The following is a 22,627-nucleotide window of genomic DNA, read 5'->3' as shown; positions in this document are numbered from 1 at the left end:
TCTTATATCTCGTGTTTTGTTTCATATAATGCACACTGTTTGTTTCCACACTGCCACAACAGTCAAGTTATCACTTTAATTATCTACTTTTCCATTTATCTTCTTCATTTTCCTCTTCACAATGTACCAGTTTTCATTTCCGATTCACTGATCTTACATCTTTACATTTCTTCACATATTCACACATCTATCTGTTTGCTTATCCTTATATTTTCATTTTTATAGTCGTTTTGATGTTCCCTTAATGCTCCACCACCACCACCACCACCAGCACCACCAACGCCATGTCCTGTGCGTCCTTGGTCTTGTTCAGTGAAGCCTCAAATTTTGGAAACAGTTCAAGATCAGCGTCAGCGTCTGTCTAGGTTACCTGGCGCCGGCTTCCTCGGGCTGCACACTTTATGGGCGTCTGGGCTGCGTGGGTGACCTTCCTAGGGTGTGGAGGGGCAGAGGGTGAGAGGTGAAGTGTGTGAGAGTAGTGGGAAGGGTACAGGAAAGGAGTGGTCATATTTGGAGGAGTATTAGGGAGAGACTGTGAGGATGTGAGTGAGTGGAAGAAGTGGCAGATTTGTGAGTAGGTCGGAGTAGGGCAACTGTGTGAGGCTAGAGGAGTCATGGGAAGCGTACAGGAAAGGAGTGGTCATTTTTGGAGTGTTAGGGAGGACGTGAATGAGTGGAAGGAGTGGCAGATATGTGAGTAGGCCGGAGTAGGGCAATTGAGTGAGGATAGAGGAGTGTAGTGGTTTTTTGCGAGTGATTAGATAAGAGGAGATTAGAGAGTTAATCAGTATGAAGAGGAAGATCGTAGCAGAAAGATGAGTGGCAGAGAGAAAAATGTAGAGGAGTGGAGTGATTTAAGGTGATGAGTAGCCTTAAGAGTGAGGAAGATGGTATAGGAGTGATAATCGTCATAGAAACGGCAATAATCAGATAGAAGGATGAGTAGGAAGGAAAAAAACCATCGTAATTCTAAACAGCAACTGACCTATTTCGCTTCTATTATAACCTGCATTCTACACACTACTCACTAACCACGATTTTGAAAGAAAAACTTGAGGTACAGAAACAACAAAATAAATGTACTGCTGCTGTTGTCCTTAATTAAAGAGACTATAAATGGTCATCAATATGGTAATAGTTTGTGTATTAGATAAAGGCGCTGTGTGGAGATAATCAGATAGAAAAGTGAATGAGTGTCTTAAAAATTGAGTGAAAAATGAAAGGATAGAGAGACTTTCTGGAGGAACCATAGAAGATTTGTTAAAGAATTATTATCTTATGGATGCGGAATTTAGTTACTAGGAGATAGAAAAGATAGAAAAAATATGATGCGAAATAAAAAGGAAAAAAAGATGTAGAGATTGAAAACATTAACCCTTTCAGTACTGGAACACATTTTTACCTTGAAATTTGTGTACGATTAGACAATTTTTATTTGCATTAAGAAAGGTCTATGGAAGTCAGAAGATTAATGGCCATAGTCTTTAATAATTTAATCCCCCACATAAGTTTCTGAAGATATATAAAATCACCAAATAGTAAGCAAAATTGATATAAAAATGTGTCATGGTATTGAAGAGGTTAAAGAAATAGAGAGAGAGAGAGAGAGAGAGAGAGAGAGAGAGAGAGAGAGAGAGAGAGAGAGAGAGAGTGAGGAAATTGGAGTAAGACGGACGAGTGAGGAGTGGTTGAGGACGATAAAGGAGGAGGGAGAGGTGGCAAGGAGGAGCAGGGGTGGGAGTGTAGCTGAAGGATGTATGTACTAGTTGTAGGAAAATGTGAGCGGTTGTTGGGGCGTGGTAGGGGAAGGAGAGAGGGAGAAAGGTAGTGATCACAGAGGTACACACAATTGCTTGTCAGTCAATGATAAGATGACATTTATGAACGTGTGTGTGTGTGTGTGTGTGTTTGTGTGTATCGGTTACTCTGACGCCTTCCGTGTGGGTGTGGCTATAATCTGTCTGTTGTGTGTGTGTGTGTGTGTGTGTGTGTAGCGTTGCCATTTAGCTCCTCTCCCTCCCACTCTCCCTCCCTCCCTTCCTGTTTCCCTCCTTTCCTCTAACGTTTACTGTTTCCATCCCTCCCTTCTTCTAGTGCCTGTGGTGGTGAAGGTTGTGTGTGGGTGTGGTCTGGCCTGGTGTCGTTGCCTCCTATTTCTTTCCTTATTTCTATCCTATCTCATGTTTTTTTTTTCTCCTTCTCCTCCTTCCTCTTCTTTCTTAGTCCTCTCCTTCTGTATCTCTTGTTTTTCTTCCTCTTTTATATTGTTTCTCTCTTTTTAATTCTTTTTTTATTCTCCTCTTCTATTATTGTATTATTGTCTTTCATCTCCACCTTTCTATCCTTTGCCTCATCCTTCCATTCCTCCATAATTTCAACTTTCCCTCTCCCTTCTCTCCTTCCATCCTTCCTTCTAAAATGTAGCAAACTTTCTCCATATATTTTCTACTCCTTCAAATTTCCTTCTTTCACCATCCTCTCTATCCTACCTTATCCTTTCTTATTTTTCTATCTTTATTTCATCTTTTTCTCTTCTTTCTTATCTCCCACACCACAATTTTTCTCCTATCCTCTTTCCCGCCTATTTTTATCTTCCTGTCTTCCTCCCTTCTCACCCTTCCTCACACTCTCTCTCTCTCTCTCTCTCTCTCTCTCTCTCTCTCTCTCTCTCTCTCTCTCTCTCTCTCTCTCTCTCTCTCTCTCTCTCTGTCTTCCCTTCTCACCTTCCCTCCATAAACTCTTCTCTTCCCAGCTCATTACCCTTCCTAGCACCTCACTCATCCACTTAGAGTTAGTTACCTCTATCTCTCTCTCTCTCTCTCTCTCTCTCTCTCTCTCTCTCTCTCTCTCTCTCTCTCTCTCTCTCTCTCTCTTACCGTATTCACGTCTCTTTTTTTGTCTTTTGTATTCATTCATCTTTTTTGTCACATTGCTTGATTAAATTTCTCTTATCCATTTTTTGCTCATTGCTTTCTCCTCCTCCTCCTCCTCCTCCTCCTCCTCCTCCTCCTCCTCCTCCTTCTCCTCCTCCTCCTCCTCTTCTTCTTCTAAATAATTCAATAATGGTTGGCTATATTACAATCCTTAACATGTTTTTCTTTCATCATGGCGTAGGAAGAGGAGGATGAGGAGGAGGAGGAGGAGGAGGAAGAGAGAGAAGGAATAGGAAGGAGCAGCAGTACGAGGAAGGATGGAAAAGAAGGAAGGGTTCAAGTAAGAGAACAAGATGGAGCAAGAGAAAAGGAGGAGAAGGAGAAGGAAGAAAAGAAGGAGGAAACGAAAGTAATAGAGATAGATGACAGGAAGAGGAGAAACAACAACGACAGAAGAACAGAAAGAGAAGAGAAAAGAAAGAGAAGGAGGACTAATAATAAAGGGCACTTATGATATAGGAGATGGAGAAGACAAAAAAGGAAAAATAACAAGGGAAACTGAAGAAACAAAGTAATAGTAATAGTAGTAGTAGTAGTAGTAGTAGTAGTAGTAGTAGTAGTAGTAGTAGTAGAAGGTGGAAGAGAAGGAGGAGGAGAGTAAGAAGGAGTGGAGGAAAAGGAGAAGGAGGAGGAGGAGGAGACCAATTTGACTTCACCACCACCACCACCACCACGAGAAGAGCCTGCGGTGAATAAGAGAGTGAGTGAATGAGCCTCGTAGTGTTTGTATGAATAGATATTGTGAACCTCCTATGACCTTCACCTTCATTGGCTCCTTGCTGCCTTGGCGTGCTCTCTCTCTCTCTCTCTCTCTCTCTCTCTTTAAATTTTACTGTTGTGTCAATTCCTTTTGAGTTTTTCTTTCTTTCTTTCTTTCTCTCTTTCTTTCTTTCTTTCTTTCTTTTTCTTTGCATTTGTTCTTCGCTTAGCTTATTTTTTTAGGCTTTTCTTTATTCAGTTTTTCTATTTTCTCTCCTTTTCTGTATCCTCATTCCTTCTTTCCTTGCATCTTTCATTCATCTCTCTCTCTCTCTCTCTCTCTCTCTCTCTCTCTCTCTCTCTCTCTCTCTCTCTCTCTCTCTCTCATGCAAATTTGATTAAGTTTGGCATTATCTTTTCCCTTTGGTGCAATTATCACAATCTGTCGCAGCTTCCTTTCTCATAATATATTGTTCAGTTTTTTCCTCTATTCGTTTCCTTATTCTGCTAATTTATCGTTATTCTACCATAGTTTTACGTGCTTTTTTCTCTTTTCCTTGTAACTGCGCACCCTTTTATCATATTTTTGTTGGATTTATCAGCTTTTCCTATTTCTTTCTCACCTTGTTTCCTAGTTCTTGGCTTTGTACTCGTCCTTGTCCTCATTTTTTTTCATTCATTTTCCTCGTCATGTGTTGAAATTTTGTCTTTATATTGTATTTTTTTCCTGTACACTCAGATTTCTTCGTATTTGTGCTTTTTATGTATTTTTATGTATTTCTCCTCCTCCTCCTCCTCCTCCTCCTCCTCCTCCTCCTCCTCCTCCTCCTCCTCCTCCTCCTCCTTCTTCTCCTATTCCTACTACTCATACCCTTGAACTCTTTGGTGACTTCCGGTCTCACTATTTCTCCTTTGTCGTTTTCACTGATAATGTCTCTCTAGTTTGACTGCGTGTGTGTCTATGTGCCTGTGTGTGTGTGTGTGTGTGTGTGTGTGTGTGTGTGTGTGTGTGTGTGTGTGTGTTCTTAGCTTAGTCGTTCATAAATGTGGCTTTTTTTTAATCATACTACTACTACTACTACTACTACTACTACTACTACTACTACTACTACTACTACTACTACTACTACTATTATTACTACTACTACTGCGACTACTACTACTATTATTACTTTTACTTCCACCACCACCACCACTACTACTACTACTACTACTACTACTACTACTACTACTACTACTACTACTAGACTCCTAACACTTACATTGCTAATCGTATCACTTGTATTCATGCTCTTAGTTCAATTAAATAGAAAAAACGAAGCAAAACATAATGAGCAACAGTTCCCGTTCTCTATAACAAATGTCTGTATCTCAAAGCCTGTCCAGCTATGTATTACTTCTATCCCTGCCTCTCCTCTTGCTCCTGCCACGCCACGCAGGACACACAGGCGCCTCTTGTAATGAGTGGCCGTGACCCTGCATCTGCTAATGAGGCGAGCATGAATATTGCAGGTGGGGATGCAAACATGTCTCTGGTTTGGACGTGCAAGACCATCCCTTTATTTTGATTATCTTTTCTTCCTTTTTGTCTTGTCTCTCCTTCCATCCTTTTCCTCCTCTCTTCTTTTTATCTCTCTTTTATTCCGTCCTGTCCTGACTTCTGATATGATCTGCAAACCTCTCGTTGTATTTTTATTATTTCTTCCTTGTCTCTCTCCTCTCCTCTCCTCTTCCTTTCCATCTCTATTTTCTTCCATGTTTTTCTTCTTACCTTGTTCTGTCTGTCCTCTGGCTTATACATGCAAACCCTTCCATGTTTTTTATTCATGTTTTTTTTTTTTGCAACTCCTCTCCTCTCCTCTTCTCCCTTTCACCTCTCTTCTTGTCTTTCTTTCTGACTTACCCTCCTGCTTTTTTTTCTAACTTTTATGTCCTCTCTAGGCTTGCTTGATCTTGTTCTGTCCTGTCTCATTTTGTCATGTCCTGTCCTCTCCTCCCTTCTGTAGTGTCTCTCTTCCCTACCTTCGTTGTCCACCTCCTCTTTTTCCTTTTCTCATGTTTTCTCTCCCCCTTGTGCTACCTGATTCCATTCTTTTGCTCATAATTCGTGAGTTTGTTTGAGTAATTTTTGTGTATGTTTGCCCTTATGTTGGCGAGTCTTTTGATTTGTTGGTCTTCTCTGGTGTGTGTGTGTGTGTGTCTGGGAAAACCACATACTACGTTTCATCATACTTTTTTTTCTTTTCTGTCTGTGTCAATGTCATCATCGCCTTGATATACACTTTCCCTTCTATTTTCTTTTATTCAATTTCTTGTCTAATTTCCCTGTCTGAATGGTTCCCCAGCAGCAACTTTCCGGTAGCGTGAGTCTCATTCATTACTTCACCTCGGTATCTCTGTTCTTTTTTTTCCCCTCTCTTTTTTTCCCAGCCTTGTTCTTGTTCACTTTCCGTTTTCTTTCTGTCAACACACCCACGATCTCACTACTGCTACTGTCTCTCCCTTTTTTCACGTCTCGCTCTTCTTATCGTCGTCTCTTTTTCTTCACCTTTAAACTACATGGATGACATTTGAACTGTTTTTGTCTTCCTAAGCTTCAATGACGTAAGGTTTTCTCTCTCTCTCTCTCTCTCTCTCTCTCTCTCTCTCTCTCTCTCTCTCTCTCTCTCTCTCTCTCTCGCCTTAAAGCATGACGGATTCCAATTTTTCTTCTATTTTTCGTAATTTTATCTGCTGCCTTTTTTTCTGTCTAGTTTCTGGATAATGTTTCTTTTTCCCACGCTGCTTATTACGTTTTTAGTGGATTCTTGTGTATGTTTTATTTTATTATTATTTTTCTAGTTATCTACTTTCACTTTCTTCCACGTATCTTCTTTTACAATAAAATTTGGCGATATTTCTTTATTTTCCTACCTCTATTGTATTTGTTGACTCATGTATATTCTTTGTTTCTTAATGTATTTTTTTTGTTTAACTTTTTTTTTTCTGACGAGCAAATTCTACTTTCCTTTCTTGCACTGAGTTGCGGTAATGTATAATTTTTTCCTCCACTTTGCCGTTACTTCTTACGCATCATTGGATTGTTGTACATCTATTTTCTCATGCTGTTCATTTCCTATTTTTCCTTTTATGATGATTAACAAATTTCACTTTCTTCCTACTTCTGCGTGTCGCATTATTGTGTATTGTTCTCTCACTTCCTAAATACTTTCACTTTTCAACTTAATGGGTATAAGTATATTATTCTTCAAGACAATTTCGTAGTATTATTCACTCTTGCCTGTAAACACTAAGCCGCCTGACACACATGAAGCGCAGCATTATGGAAACCACGCGTTGTGCAATGATGAATAATGGCGCGTGGCAAGGGTAGGGTGGACGGACGGAGGGACGCACGGAAAGCCTTACATGAATAACAGCTTGAGTAACACCCATCCCTCTTATTCATTCACTCATTGCTAGCGCTGTAAGCAATGAGTGAAATAAAGAAAAACCTCGAACGGTGATTTGCTTCCTGTGACTAATGCTGCTAATGCTTCCTTTGTATTTCTCATTATAAACGGAGTGTGTTGTAATGCAATTGATGGTTTGTGTGATCAGCATCATCAGTGTGCGGCATCTAATGACTAGTCTTTAGTATACCAGTACAGGGCAAACTTCCCCAGCCTTCTCTACTCATGTCTAGAAGTTGTTAATCTATTTCATATCAGCGAAGCAAATTTAACCTTTTATATATCCTATTCTACTTCTGTATCTATCCTGCTTTCCTTTACCAATCATAAGTTGCCATTCCATAACTGCAAGCTGTCCTTACGTATTTATATAGTATTTCCCATAATTTTCTTGATCACGATTGGTATTTATTATGGATGATCGAAATATTCCCAAGTTACAAGACAGAATAAGAGTAGATGACGCTTTTACTGGAAGAGGCACGCGTGGAAGATCGCTGCACTATGAATAAGAAGTTTCAATATCATCCAGCGTCCTAACTAAAAGGTCACAACATTTCCAAACACTGCCCACATTCTCCTGACGCTTCCTTCCGCCTTCCAGCATGCCTCAAACAGTAACTCTTCACTCTTCACTCTTATTACTTATTTGCACATTGCTGAAATTATCGTGGCTTTCCATCAGGAGGCACGGGATGAAGGAGGGAGCTCGCGAAACCTTCCGTATTTGATGTAACGAGTGACCTATTGTCTACTTAGCTGGTGGTGATTGTAGTGATGATGCTTGAGGTGAAGACTGGTAGGTGGAGTCGAATGCTCTTGTTGGTCTTCTTTGAGCGTTAAATGAGGCGGAACAAGGGGAGAGGCAAGGGTGGTGAAGCGGCTGGTCTGTGTTTGTGTGTGTGTATGTGTGTATGTGCATTGTCTTGGTCAGTTAATCGTGAGGTGCGGTGATTCTCCGTTTTCTTTCGGGTCTTGTTTTCTTTCTTGTCGCTGCTCGGCCGGCCATGTCCTGCCGCACCTCATCCTCCTCACGCCACTGCACCCAACCTTCTCCTCTTCTCTCCCTTGTCTACTACTTTTTCTCGCCCATGTTTCCACGCTCAGTCAGTTTGCATGGATTTCATTTATAAGGAGGAGGAGGAGGAGGAGGAGGAGGAGGAGGAGGAAGAAGAAGAAGAAGAAGAAGAAGAAGAGGAGGAGGAGGAGGAGGTGGTGATGGTGGTGGTGATGAAAATGATGTTGAGATTAGAGATAAGTGAATGCAGTAAAAGTTAAGATTCAGAGAGAGAGAGAGAGAGAGAGAGAGAGAGAGAGAGAGAGAGAGAGAGAGAGAGATAGAGAGAGTTTAATTGTGAAAGTAGAAGCGAAACGTAATGAGTAAAACAAATGATTGAAAAAAATGAGTTAGTGGCCAGAAAGTTTAATATCAGTGACTAATAAATTGAGTGTGGCCTTTTCTAGTGTGTGTGTGTGTGTGTGTGTGTGTGTGTGTGTGTTTAAGCTGAGGCAACCGACTTTTTAAATTTTTTGCTGAGCATCTTCATTTAAATGTCAGGACTGGTTCTTGTTCTTATCGTTGTCATCTTTTGTTGGTGTTGTTCTTGCTCATCATCATCATCATCATGCTCATCATCATCATCATCATAACCATCATTATCATCAACCCTATCACTATCTTTATCCCACTCTGACAGCATCATGTATTTGTGGAGCTCCGTGCAACACAACCAAACGACAGAATCAATCATTATCAACTTCGTGCATTTCCTCCTCTGTCCTTCCTTTATTCCTTCTCAGCTTTCCGCACAGCTAATGGAAAGCGTTCATACCGCCGCCTTCACCTCCACACGTGCCCGCCATCCCCTCAAGGAGGCTACGGAGACTTCATTACCAGCAGCTGCTCCGCCGTTCGTCTCGCTGGCAGTGGCTTCTCCTCCTCGCCGCTCTGCCTCGCTGTCGGGCGTATGACCACGTTTGTGCACTGCTCGGGCTGTTTCCCTTATCCTGTTTTTCCTGTCGATTAATAGGTAGAGAATGATATAGAATGGAGAACGGAGTCATGAGAGAGAGAGAGAGAGAGAGAGAGAGAGAGAGAGAGAGAGAGAGAGAGAGAGAGAGAGGTCATGGGTTGTTGCAGTGGTGGTGGTGGTGGTGGAATTTATTTAACTTATCTAAACTACTTTGTATGATGTTAAGTTAGGGCAATTTAGGGCAAGCCAAGGAGAGGAAGCATAATCCAACCCTACACACACACACACACACACACACACACACACACACACACACACACACACACACACACACACACACACACACACACACACACACACACACACACACACACACACACACTTTAAACCTTCACATTCGACCTGACATTCCAGAGTTAATCAAATAAATAAACACATGTATCGCGTTCTCCTCCAGGAAATAGCAGCGGAGGGATACGTGCGTAGTGTAAAGATAGAGATATCCTTTCAAGGCGAGGGACGGGGAGAAGAAAGAGTATTGAGAACGTGATAGTGAACTGAAAGAATGGCATGAAAAACGCTGAGCTTGTATTAGTATGTGTGTGTGTGTGTGTGTGTGTGTGTGTGTGTGGCCGTGGGCGAGGTGAGTTAGTGGTCAGGGAGAGCAAAAGGAGGGAGAGTCAGGAAGGTGCACATGTCTAGACAGCTGCAGAGAGAGAGAGAGAGAGAGAGAGAGAGAGAGAGAGAGAGAGAGGTGATAAGTGAGGGAGGTCAAAATATCAAGGTAAGGGTGCTTAAGAAGCCAACAGGGTACAAATATTTGACAGGAAACAAAAACAAAAACAGCAGCACACACACACACACACAAAAAAAAAAAAAAAATGTGGAGGAAGGTGATGGAGGAGGAGGAGGAGGAGGAGGAGGAGGAGGAGGAGGGATGATGGAAAAGGATATCCAAGAAAGGAAAGGTATGAAGGAAGTTTGAAAGGGTGTAAGAGAGTAAGCTTTTCCATAACACACACACACACACACACACACACACACACACACACACACACACACACACACACACACACACACCATCAGTCACCACCGGAAGTACGAGGGAGGTCAGCTTCCGCTCTCGTAGTGGGGTTAAAGCGCATTTACTAGTCACCTGTGTGTGTGCGTGCGTGCACCTGTGTGTGTGTGTGTGTGTGTGTGTGTGTGTGTGTGTGTGTGTGTGTGTGTGTGTGTGTGTATAGTTTCCCCATCGCATTGGATACTCAGTGAACAATAACCTTGAGTGTCGGGGCTCACAGCAGCATCAGTGTTCACCTGTCTCATTAAGATGACTGTTACTTGTAATGGCAGTGCGCACCTTTTCCTGCTGCACCATTAACCATTATTGTTATTATTGTTATTATTATTATTATTATTATTATTATTATTATTATTATTATTATTATTATTATTATTATTATTATTATTATTATTATTATTATTATTACTACTACTACTACTACTACTACTACTTCTACTACTACTACTACTACTACTACTACTACTACTACTACTACTACTACTACTACTATTACTACTACTACTATTACTATTTCTGCTGCTGCTGCTGCTGTTGCTGCTGCTGCTGCTGCTGTTTCTGCTATCATTGTTGTTATTACTTGCTCCCCCACTAATTTCTTTGTGTATAATATAGTCTTGTGTCTTCCTCTTGGCACCACGTTATTAATAACTCTATACTGAAAGGGAGGAAGAAGAGAGAGGTCCCTGAAATCTCCTTACTGGGACGCTTATCAACTTTGTCATTGAATAAAAGAGAGAGAGAGAGAGAGAGAGAGAGAGAGAGAGAGAGAGAAAACAATAATAATCCTGTTTATCTTTTATTTATTTAATATTTTCATAGTGTTCTCTTGTCCTTCCTTCTTTGGATGTCCGCCTCGTTTGTGTGATAAAAAGGAAGGTGTTGAAGTAATTGTTATTGTTGTTGTTGTTGTTGTTGTTGTTATCTTTATCATTCAGTATTTCATAAACTTTCCAAATGCTTCCTTCATTTCATTCTCCTTTAAACACCTCAAAAATCACAACACCGGAACGTCTAAACTAAATTTCAGTGGTCTGAAACATTTCCCACTGTTTTGTCTTTGGAGGTGCAAAAAAGTAGCAGCAGCAGCAACAACAACAACAACAGCAGCAAGTTCCATTACAAAGCATGATTGTCTGGAGCAAATGAGACGTAGTTCAAGTCTAGCAGAAATCAAAATAATTGCCTCGTAGCTTTCATCGGTGCCCATAATGTCACTGAGCTCAATGAAGACTCAGAGTAATAATGATAATAATAATAATGATAATAATAATAATAATAATAATAATAATGACAGTAATAACGACACCAGCCTGGGAACAGAACCTTTGTGCGATGCTGAAGTAATACGCGCGCGCGCGTGTGTGTGTGTGTGTGTGTGTAGGTAGGTAGGAGGGGCAGGGTGGAGCAGGAGTGAGGGGTGCAGTGCTAGTGGCGTGTGGCGGGGGTAGGAAGAAAAGGAGTGGAAAGGTGGTGGTGTTGGATGTCATGTTATCTTCCACAACCATCTCAGGTACCCCTCCCTTCACCCAACCACCTACCTCTTACCCTGGTGCCCCAAGTAGTCCTGCCCGCCCCATCACCCTCCCGACGCCCCGCCACCGGCCCCCATGAAGCCCGTTACCCTGGTGGCTTCCCATTAGGACTCACGGGGCTTCCTGTACCCATCATTACCCTCTCAGGATTCGGTTTCGTGGGGTGGACGGGATCAGGCGCGGCCATCTCTCCCTTCCTTAGTAATAAAAAATAAGTTGTGTGTGTGTGTGTGTGTGTGTGTGTGTGTGTGTGTGTATGTGAATCAAGAACATAAAGTGCCTTAATAGAATGAATATAGATGTTACGTATTATGAGTTTGTGAAAGTAACAATGATAATGATAGAAATAACAGTTTATAGTAAGACTAATTTCGACTCCTCGCCTTTTGTGGCATATAGAACGAGCATCTATTATAAGCAATGACATTACACAGATACAAAAAATAAAGCCAGTAAAGGAAAAATATATAAATGTCCCTCAGATCATTCAAACACACACAAACACTTTTAATTAATACAAGCGAAGAGTGACTCCATATTTCTATTACTGCATTTAGTTTTGTATCTTTTCTATTTCCCGTGTAGAATCCGAGACAAGAATTGATGAAAACAGGCCGTGAAACATGCGTGGCCCCGCGGCTGCTGTTTCTGGAAGGTAAATCTTAAAAAAAAGGGAACTGTATTGGAAAAATGTCAGGAAGTGTCAGGCTGTGCAGTCTATTTATTTAGTTCTATTTTTTCATCCCTTTTTGTTGTGCAACTTTTTGGGTCCCAGTTCGTTTGTTGGTGGCGGCGGTGGTGATGGTGGCGGTGTTGTCGAAAATATTGGGGTGATTGTGGTTGTGATGACACGAGGGATGGAGGTGGTAGTGGTGGTGGTAAAGATGGCGGCAACGCTGATGCAGTGGTAGCAGTGGTAGTAATGGTGGTGATGACACTGGTGGTGGTGGTGGTGGTGGTGGTGGCCTCGCTTAGGTCCAGAGAGTCAGGGTCAACTTGGGGAAGCGAAGCGAGGAAATGTGTGTGTGTGTGTGTGTGTGTGTGTGTGTGTGTGTGAGAGAGAGAGAGAGAGAGAGAGAGAGAGAGAGAGAGAGAGAGAGAGAGAGAGAGAGAGAGAGAGAGAGAGAGAGGAATGTACTAGTACGTACAGCATCTCTCAGTGTGTGTGTGTGTGTGTGTGATCGTGCGCATCAGTGTTCGTTCCTGCTCCAAGAAACCTGAACAACATGACTTCCGAGCACGCACAGACACACACATAGACGAGGCTGACACACAGACACACTTCACCACACGGAGGGACCACCTAATGGGGTGGGCCAGACGAAGAAAGGGAGGGAAGAAATGGGGGAAGACGGGAGAAGGGAGGGATGACGAGAGAAGGAAGAAGGGGATGTGGAATGAAAGAGTAGAAGATATACAGGAAGCAAGGTTGGAAGGAGGAATTAATTGAGTGAGATGAGAAAAAAAAAATCCTTCTTAGCTGTGCAGAGCCGTATCATTGACCAGTGAAGGGAAGAAATGAGTAGGAACATATAGGAAGAATAATTACCTAGGGATTTATTGGCCTGTAACAAGAACTGGAAGGAGTGGAAAAAAAGAAGAGGAAGAAGAAATGGAGTAAATGTATGTAAATTTGAAAGAAGGAAGTAGGAACACAAGGAGAGATAAAGGATGTTTTATAGAAGGAGGAAAGGAAGAAGAAATTGCCCATGAATAAAGAAGGAAGTGAGAAAGCAAAGACAGGGAAAAATTGAAACAAAAAAGGAGCAAGAATGGAAGACACGGATGAAAAGTAAGGAGAAAAAAGAAAGAAATAACTGTGTCAACAAAATAAGGAAGGAAAGGAAGGGAAACAGAAGGTAAAGGAAGGGAAAGTAAAATACAAGAAAAGGTGAGGCAAGGAAAAGGACGGCGACCAACAAACATGATTAGTATTGGTTCGTTTAGATTGTGCTTGGCCCTGTCCCCGTTTGTCCCTTGCTTGTTTGTTCCTGGTCCCACACACACACACACACACACACACACACACACACACACACAGGATCTAGATACGCCAGCAGCAGGTAGGACTTCATATGCACACCGACAAAGGCGCAAAAGGTATTAGGTTTCCAGCCAGTTGTTGTTGTTGTTGTTGATAGCGGTGATGGTGGTGGTGGTGGTGTGGTGTGTTGTTGCCACGGCTGGTGATGATGGTGTGTCAGAGGTGTTGTGGTTTTTTGCAGTTGTTATTTAGTTCTATTTGAATTTTTGTAGTGTTTGTATTTCCTGTGTGTGTGTGTGTGTGTGCGTTTTTAATGTGTATTTTTGTTTTGTTACAGAGGTGAGTGGTGGTGTCCTGTCTGCTTCTGAATCCTGCTGTTTGTTCCTTCTCGTCCTCCTGGTTAAGAGGTAAAGTGTACACAGTGATCGGTATTATCTCCTGAAATCATGTATTTATTTTCTCTTGACACATTATACTCTCGCTATACCGGTACCACCACTCACACTGATTCTACTACTACTACTACTACTACTACTACTACTACTACGACTACGACTATTACTACTACTACTACTACTTTGGCTTCCCACTTGATGTTTGATGTCCTCTTCGTCACCTCTCCGTTCTCTTCTTCCTGCTCTACTTTCTCCTATACCTCTACCTGTCTATCTATATATCTGTCTGGCAGTGAGTTTATGCCTTTTTGTGTGTGTATCCGTCTGTTTGATTGAGTGCACGAATTTGTTGAGGAGAGATAAACAAATTTGCTGTGGTAAGGCAAGGTATAAAGGTATATATGAAGCCAGCGGATGACAAGCGATTCGAAGCAGGTTTATTTTTATCAGCTGCATATTCTCGGTAAAAGAAAAGAGAATAAAAGGACCAAGAGCTGTGAGAAGCGCAGAGTCGATCTCGTTCTTGAAGTGTGCTTGTAATCCTCTTCTGAAAAGCGTAGAGTAGGACCGCAAAAAAGAAGACGAAGAAAAAAAAAAAGCAAAAGAAAACCAACAAGAGAGTTCTACATTAGACTGAAAAGTGAGGTCGCAATAATGTGCCCACAATGAAATTTATGAACACGCTGCATTTCCCCTTTCTTATGAACAAAAAAGTTCCCCGTCTGCCAGTAACCACAACAGGCGATGCGGTGCGAGGCGAGGAATCAAGTCTTGCCAGCACCGCATCGAAATGTAGACCGTGGCGGTGGTATGGCGGGAAAGGCTCTCCGTCCCGCTTGTTTGTTCCCTCGTGTGCTGGCGTGGCGGCGGCTGTTAGCTCACGACTTCCTCGCGGCTGTGACGTCATTGGAAAACACTTTATGCTGCAGAGAGGGAGGGAGGGAAGGGAGAGAAAGATGAGGAGGGAGAGGCGTATGCTTGAGGGAGGGAGAGAGAGGAGAGGAGATAGCAGAGACAGCAGGGAGAGAGGCAGGGAGGGAATGCAGTTTTGAGAGGAGAGACAGCAGACAGGGTATGCAGAAGGGAGGGAAGGGAAGACGAGAGAGAGAGGACAGGAAGCGAGGCTGCAGGGAGAGTATGTAGAAAGAGAGAGAGAGAGAGAGAGAGAGAGAGAGAGAGAGAGAGAGAGAGAGAGAGAGAGAGAGAGAGAGAGAGAGAGAGAGAGAGGGAGAGAGGATATGCAGTGGGAGAGAAGCATCATGGAGGAGAGAGTGCAGAGAGAGAGAGAGAGAGAGAGAGAGAGAGAGAGAGAGAGAGAGAGAGAGAGAGAGAGAGAGAGAGAGAGAGAGAGAGAGAGAGAGAGAGAGAGAGAGAGAGAGAGAGAGAGAGAGAGAGAGAGAGAGAGAGAGAGAGAGAGAGAGAGAGAGAGAGAGAGAGAGAGAGAGAGAGAGAGAGAGAGAGAGAGAGAGAGAGAGAGAAATAACAGTGATAGGAGATATTTTTAGACAAGAGTAAATAGAGAACAAAGAAAAGAAAATGAAAAAAATATCAGCGTGGAAAACATTTGCAGTTAAAGAAAACGTAAATAAAAAAACAAAAAAAATCCAAAACTTCAGCAGAAAAGTGGAATATTTTGAAGATAAAGAAAACGAAGGAAAAATAAAGAAAGAAGAACACGGATATGTGGAGTGGTGAAGTGGTGGAGAGCGTTTGAGGTTCAGAGCATCTCAGCAGAGGAGTGGATCGGGTTGGAGACAGGGTGGAAGAGGCTAGCTAGGTCTGGTTGAGTGCAAGGGCGGGGAGGAGGGAAGGAAAGCTGCATGGGAAGGGGGTAAGGCGAGGTATAGCTTGCGGCATCAAATCCTGGTGGTGGGGTCGAGTCCATGTGAGGTGTTGGTTCAGTAAATACAGCGTCGGGGTGTGGCGGGACTTGTGCAGGTGAGTTAGAAGACGAAATGGAGGAGAGAAGATAGAGTATAGAAAGAGGAGAGAAGAGAAGAGAGGAGAAGTAGTAGTTGCTTGAAGTGCTCTCTCTCTCTCTCTCTCTCTCTCTCTCTGGTTCTCGATTATCCTGCCGCGGAAAATGTGTCAGTGTGTTTAGGAAGTCATGTGTTCCTTGGAATTGTTTGCTCTTGTATCCTGGTTCCACGTGAGCAATAGACCGTGTGTGTGTGTGTGTGTGTGTGTGTGTGTGTGTGTGTGTGTGTGTGTGTGTGTGTGTGTGTGTGTGTACGCAGCTTCATTAGTGATATACCTTCATAACTTTTCCTTTTAAACTCACTTCGCATTACCATATCTGGCCTCTTTCCTTGTACACACACACACACACACTCTCTCTCTCTCTCTCTCTCTCTCTGTACCCACACACACATACAAACATACACCACAGCGGCACGCCCACGCCCTTTCTTCTCTCCATTACACCCTGGGGGCAGTCCAGTCTCCCCGCCTCACCATTCACCCTTCATTATGCAGATATATTCACACGCTCTACCTAACCTTACCTTACCTCCCTCCCGTCTCACGAAACCTCTTCCTCCTCCTCCTCTTCCTCCTCTTCCTCCTCCTCCTCCTCCTCCTCCTCCACGCCTCATCTCCCACCTTCCTTTTTTCCTTGCTGGCTGACGTTCTCTCTCTCTCTCACTCTTCCCTCTCCCGCTCCCCTCCCAGGCTTCCATCTAGGGACAGAGCGTCAGCCTCTCAGACATTCCAAGGATCTCCGTCAGCCACTGGCGTCGTGTTTCCTAACCTACCTATAAGGATCTGTAATTAAAGGTTACTTATTATTATACTTCTCTTCTTCTCCTCCTCCTCCTCCTCCTAGTCATGCTCTTTCTCTTTCTCATTTTTCTTCTTCTTATCTATCTCATTTTTCACTCCTCCTCCTCCTCCTCCTCCTCCTCTTCTTCTTTTTTCTTCCCCTCTTTATCGTTTTCCTTTTGAGTTGCATTTTCTCTCTCTCTCTCTCTCTCTCTCTCTCTCTCTCTCTCTCTCTCTCTCTCTCTCTCTCTCTCTCTCTCTCTCTCTCTCTTCTTCTTCTTCTTCTTCTTCTTCTTCTTCTTTCATCAGTTCTTGCGTTATCTCCTTTTATCTTATACCTCTTATTATGCTTCTCCTCCTCCTCCTCCTCCTCCCCCCAACTCCTCCTCCTCCTCCTCCTCCTCCTCCTCCTAATTTCTCTTTCTAAACACACACACACACACACACACATACACACACTATGGTGCTCACATCTTTCCTGTGGTTGAACTCGGCGTGTTTGTGAGTGAATGTGTTTATCCGGCACGGCGAGAGTTGTATATGGAGATGAGGTATCCAGAGGCCTTATCAACCTGACGTATCTTTTATCTCTATATCCTGCGCTCCTTCTTTTTTTGTTCCATAGTAAGTGCTGGTGTCCTATGATGGTTTAATCTAGTGTGTTTTTTTAATTGAATTTTGTCTTATTTCATTATTTTTTTTATCATTTATTAGACGAGTGTTTTCATTTATTCGGTTTAGTTAAGTTTGCATTCTTTTTTTTTTTTTCAGTCCCTTTTTTCGTTTATGTATTAGTCTTCTGTCATGTAGCTGCTTCCACTACTCTGCTGCTTCTGCTACTTCTAACTTAGGTGACTTAAGTATCCTAAACTTACTTTACATACTACACTTACTATTACCACTTGTACTATTTATACTACTACTACTACTACTACTACTACTACTACTACTACTACTATTTTGCTGTTGTGCTTCTTTTTCTTCATCTTCTTTTTCTTCATCTTCTTTTCTTCTTCTTCTTATTTTTTTCTTCTATTTCTTTTTCTTCTTTTCATCATCATCATCATCATCATCGCTTGAGAGCTCGCGGCCTAACAAACCAAGGCACGGCTTCAAGACTTGTTTTCGCTCCTGTATCCTCCTCCTCCTCCTCCTCCTCCTCCTCCTCCTGCCTGCCACAGTTACATTATATCTCGATACTCCCTAGCTAATAATTGGAGTCGCTGGCAGGGGAAATAAAAGTACCAACCTCATAATTGTCTTTTGGATAAAACACCACACTGGACAGGATAATTCTCTTTGCAATGGACTACTTGAATGCCAAGATAATCTGCCTGTCAAAAAAAGACTATGCAAACATTTTTCTTCGCCTTATCTCGCTTATAATTGTATACTTCTTCTGGTTCCTTTTAATTGACACTGCATGTTTTTCCCCGCCATGATTTACGAAGACGCGGTGTGTCCGGCATTAAGCGGCTAAAGTATGTACTGTATGTGAGAGTTAATTAATTGTGTGCTCAGGAAAAAAGACAGAGAGAGAGAGAGAGACAGAGAAAAAATAGCATAAAAGTTTAACAGGCAGCGTTTTGTAGTGCGCTGGGTAATGTGTGTGTGTGTGTGTGTGTGTGTGTGTGTGTCCCCAGAAATGGTAAGGAGGATCACACACACACACACACACACATTCCCTCCCTCCCCCGCCAGTGTCAGCTCATCGTTACGTGCAAACATTCGCATCATCCTGCAGCCTGCCGTGCTTCTCCAGGCAGGCAGGGTAGGGCAGGCAGGATGCTGGGAGCGACCACCAGCCAGCCAGTTGCCGCCTTCCATCATCACCTTTCTGTTTTATCTTCAAATATATTTTCCTGTATTTTATCAAAGCTTATCAAAACTTGTGCATTAGCAGTTATCATCATCGCCATCATCGTCATCATCATTACCATCGTTTACAGCGTCGGCATCATCATTAGTGGGAACCAGAACCAGTCCCTCATAAGACAAAGACTCCTGCGCCACTCATCTCCATGCTCCTGCTGCTGCTGCTGCTGCTGCTGCTCCTGCGTTCATCTGTTCCAGTTCACACCGGCTTTTATTACTTTTTTTGTCGTCCCTCCCTTCCGTTCTGTCTTGTCTTCACTTTGCATTCCGCCAAGATCTGTGATGAAAGTCGTACCTAAACATTAAACCTAAACACAAAAAAGTATTTCTCTCTCTCTCTCTCTCTCTCTCTCTCTCTCTCTCTCTCTGTCGTGTCTCTTATTCCTGTTTATTTATCTTTTCTGTTTGGGAAAGGCATTTGAACAGGTTTTATCAACGTTTTTTTTGTGTTTTTGCTGTGTCGTCTATCCGATACATAACAATATAATACACAACACTGATTGCAACAAAAACACTATTAGCAGCATTGCACTGATCATTTCTTGAAATGCTAATATTCTCAAAAAGAACAGTAGCCAAAGAAAGAATGATTTATCCTCTTACGAAGGGCATATCAAGGATGGAAAGGTCATAAGAATAGCTGATGATGTCAACACCCTTCCAGTATTTCTCTGAATTGCGTACAGGAAAAACTAGAAAAAAACAATAATATAATAAAGTGTATTCGCGAAAAGCAAAACATGTAAAGGTAAAGAAAAAGAGTATAAAATGTATCTAAAACAACAACAAATTAGTATCTTTCATTATTTAGTTTCAGGAAATACACCCAAAAAAAAAAATAAATAAAATAAAACGTAGCTGAATAATAAACAAAAACACTTTTTTTTTTATGTGTGTGGACACGGAAAACAGAAGACAATATCTCCTCAAATAAACTTCCCATTCGAGCTGTAAACGTGAGGGAAAATGAGAGAGAGCATCACAGCTTGTCCTTAGCCCTTGTAGACGACCAGGAACTAAGCCACGTACGCCTTAATGACAACCAGAGACTATGATGGAGTGTCACGATATTTTCATATTGTACCTTGACAGTGACGCTCCCTGGAAAACCTCTCACCACTTGGCACGGAGTTATCATCTTACCGCCTCCGAGAACTCTTTGAACACCCGCGAGGAGTGTTTATACCATCCTTGTTTGTGTAAGTCGGGTGCAAGACGAGTGGGGGACAGGGAGGGAGTACCGGGAAGCGGGCTGCAGAGGAGTTAATTATGGGGAGGGAGGGTTGAAATCAGAGGGAAGGGAGGAGTGAATATCGGGGTGAAAAGGTTAGGAGGGATTGATGCAAATTGAAGGTGAGACACGAGGAGAAGAAGGAAGGATATAACGACGAAGAGGAGGAAATCGACGACGAAGGAAACGAAGAACTAGAAAAAGAGGAGGAGGAAGAGGAAGGGGAAGATGGAGGAAGACATAGTTAGTAAATAAATAGAGCGAGAAGAAGGGGACGAAGCATGAGGAGGATGTCAAGTAGGAGGAGAGGAGAACTAAGACGAGACAAGTCATATGGAGGAAACCAAAAAGGACAGAGGAGGAGGAAGAGGAGGAGGAGGAGGAGGAGAAGGAGGAGGAGGAGGAGGAAGAGGAGGAAAAGGAAGAAGAGGAGGAATAGGAAGAAGAAGAGGAGAAGGAGGAGATCTTAATCCCTTTAGTACTAGGACGCATTTCTTTCACGAGTTATGGGCATGATTAAACGATTTTATTTACATTAGGAAGGGTTTATGGAGCTCAGAAAATTAATAGCCAGAATCTTACACTATTCTAATCCCCACATAAGTTTCTGAAGCTGTATAAAATCATCAAGTAGTAAGCAGAATGAATATGAAAACGTGTCATGGTGCTGAAGGGGTTAATTACGTTTGGAAAAGTTGCATCACTCTCGTCACACGTGGGAAAACTCAGCCAGCAAGGAGTAAGGGAGCTTACATAACATGATCGAGCTCCGTGGGATTCCCGAGCGTGTGGGAGTGACTGGTGGGGAGGTGCTGTGGTGTGGTGTGTGGTGGTGTGTGGTGTGCAGGTGTGTGGTGTTCCAGAGCCGTCCGGTGTTTGATATACGGGTTAATCTTGTTTTTGGCTTGTTTGTGTGACTGTAAATCATCCCTGTAAGATTAGAATGTTGACTTGTTCTTTTTTTTCTTTCTTTCTTCTGTGAGTTCCTCCTGTCCGTATCACTCATTTCCATTCATTGCGGGAGTAAGAAAGCGGTAATTGATTTGTTGCAGGTAATAGTTACGAGGCACAATTGCTGCCACAAGAACAACATCAAACCTTCTTATAATGCTTCTGAAATGTGTATATATGCAATGTACTTCAGTTTTCATACTTTGAACTTCCTAATTATTATTATGTTATTTTTGTTGTTGTTGTTGTTGTTGTTGTTGTTGTCAATATTAGTTTCATTATTATCATTATTATTATTATTATTATTATTATTATTATTATTATTATCATTATTATTATTATTATTATTATTATTATTATTATTATTATTATTATATCATTATTATCACTACTGTTTTTGTTACATTTCTTGTCTCGTCAATAATTATGTTCAGTATTCAACTTTTTTTTTCTATTACCACCACATCCTCCTCCTCCTCCTCCTCCTCCTCCTCCTCCTCCTCCTCCTCCTCCTCCTCCTCCTCCGCTAAGCACTCTCCGCTAAGTGCAGTGGCTAACTCGCCTATATAACCTAGAGATCGCGGGTCGGCTCCCTGGTCTGTGCGGAATAAGGTGGGCGGTCTCCTCACACCCTTCCTTGCCTCTGTTCATCTAGCGGTGCGTGGTTGTCGGGAGTGAGGAGCTGTCTGCATCTGGCCTGGCGGGGACCTCAAAGAACGTAGCTGGTGTAGTCCCAAATTTGTTTTGTCTTTTTACCCTGTAGTTAGTTAGGAGTCACTAGATACCCTTGTTAGACTTATTGACTTATTGATTGACTTCATTGCCTTCAACACAGATTACGTATGAAAGTATAATTTGTAATATTATCATTAATGGCATAAATCATTGAGCCATAAATGGTTTGAAGAAGATAGAATATACGAACATTAGTATATATATTGTATAGCACACATAAGACAGTCACACTTTCCTATTCATACACTCATATACACAATTCGTAGATTATCCCTATGTATACAACTATCTAAAATTCTGTTGGTGCTATGCTATCCTTTGCAATCTTTCGTAGCCTTCCTGTCTCTTACCCCTTACCTTTTCTTCTTGTTATCGTCACTGTCACCACCACCATTATCATAACAACAATAATGATAATGGTAATGATACAAAGGTCCGTAGCATTTATCGGTGTGAGTGATGCTTCTGACGCTAAGTGTTTGTGTGACGAACTGACTGATGCGTCACGGGATCAGTTTATCTAAACAAGCTCGTGCTCCCCAAACACTTCCATTATTTATCCATCAGTGAACTTTGTATCTTTCCCCGTCTGTTAATGCGCTCTCTCTCTCTCTCTCTCTCTCTCTCTCTCTCTCTCTCTCTCTCTCTCTCTCTCTTTCTCTGTCTGAAAGGACGATCAGAGGTCACGGCGTCAGAACCAAGAGAGAGAGAGAGAGAGAGAGAGAGTTAAAGATATTTCCGAGCTGGTTACACGTTTCTTAAGTATTATATCTAAGGATAGGCCAGATAGTCATTCTTCTTATCGTTTCTCCCTAGGTTTTCGAGTTACCACTATCTGGAACACTGACGTCATTCTCTACTATGTGTTTTCTTTCCCATTTTGTATTCTTTTCCTTCTTTCTATCTCCCTTTCCTATATGTCTTTTCTTTGTCTTTTTTCTCCTTCTTCTCCTTCTCCGTTCAGTCCTTTTTTTTTTCTTTTTCTGTATTTTGTTCACATTTAAAATCTTAACTCTTATTATT

The 22,627-nt window shown here is 42.1% G+C and overlaps 1 protein-coding gene across 5 annotated transcripts in view; it reads left to right on the top strand.

Annotated features, from left to right (window-relative positions):
* The window catches only part of LOC123504666, a 156,727-nt gene that overhangs the window by 41,518 nt on the left and 92,582 nt on the right, over positions 1-22,627 (top strand). For 4 of the 5 annotated variants that reach the window (XM_045255428.1, XM_045255423.1, XM_045255425.1 and 1 more), the window contains one exon: positions 9,204-9,207. The exons of the other annotated variant lie outside the window; for it this stretch is intronic. The gene's annotated coding sequence lies outside the window, so the exon portion shown is untranslated. The remainder of the gene's footprint in view (positions 1-9,203; positions 9,208-22,627) is intronic. 5 annotated transcript variants of the gene reach the window in all.

The sequence above is a fragment of the Portunus trituberculatus genome, chromosome 16 (assembly GCF_017591435.1).
Source record: "Portunus trituberculatus isolate SZX2019 chromosome 16, ASM1759143v1, whole genome shotgun sequence".
In the NCBI taxonomy this organism is placed as follows: Eukaryota; Metazoa; Arthropoda; class Malacostraca; order Decapoda; family Portunidae; genus Portunus; species Portunus trituberculatus.
The sequence above is the reverse complement of the archived record's forward strand: the minus strand, read 5'-3'. Positions and strand labels throughout refer to the sequence as shown.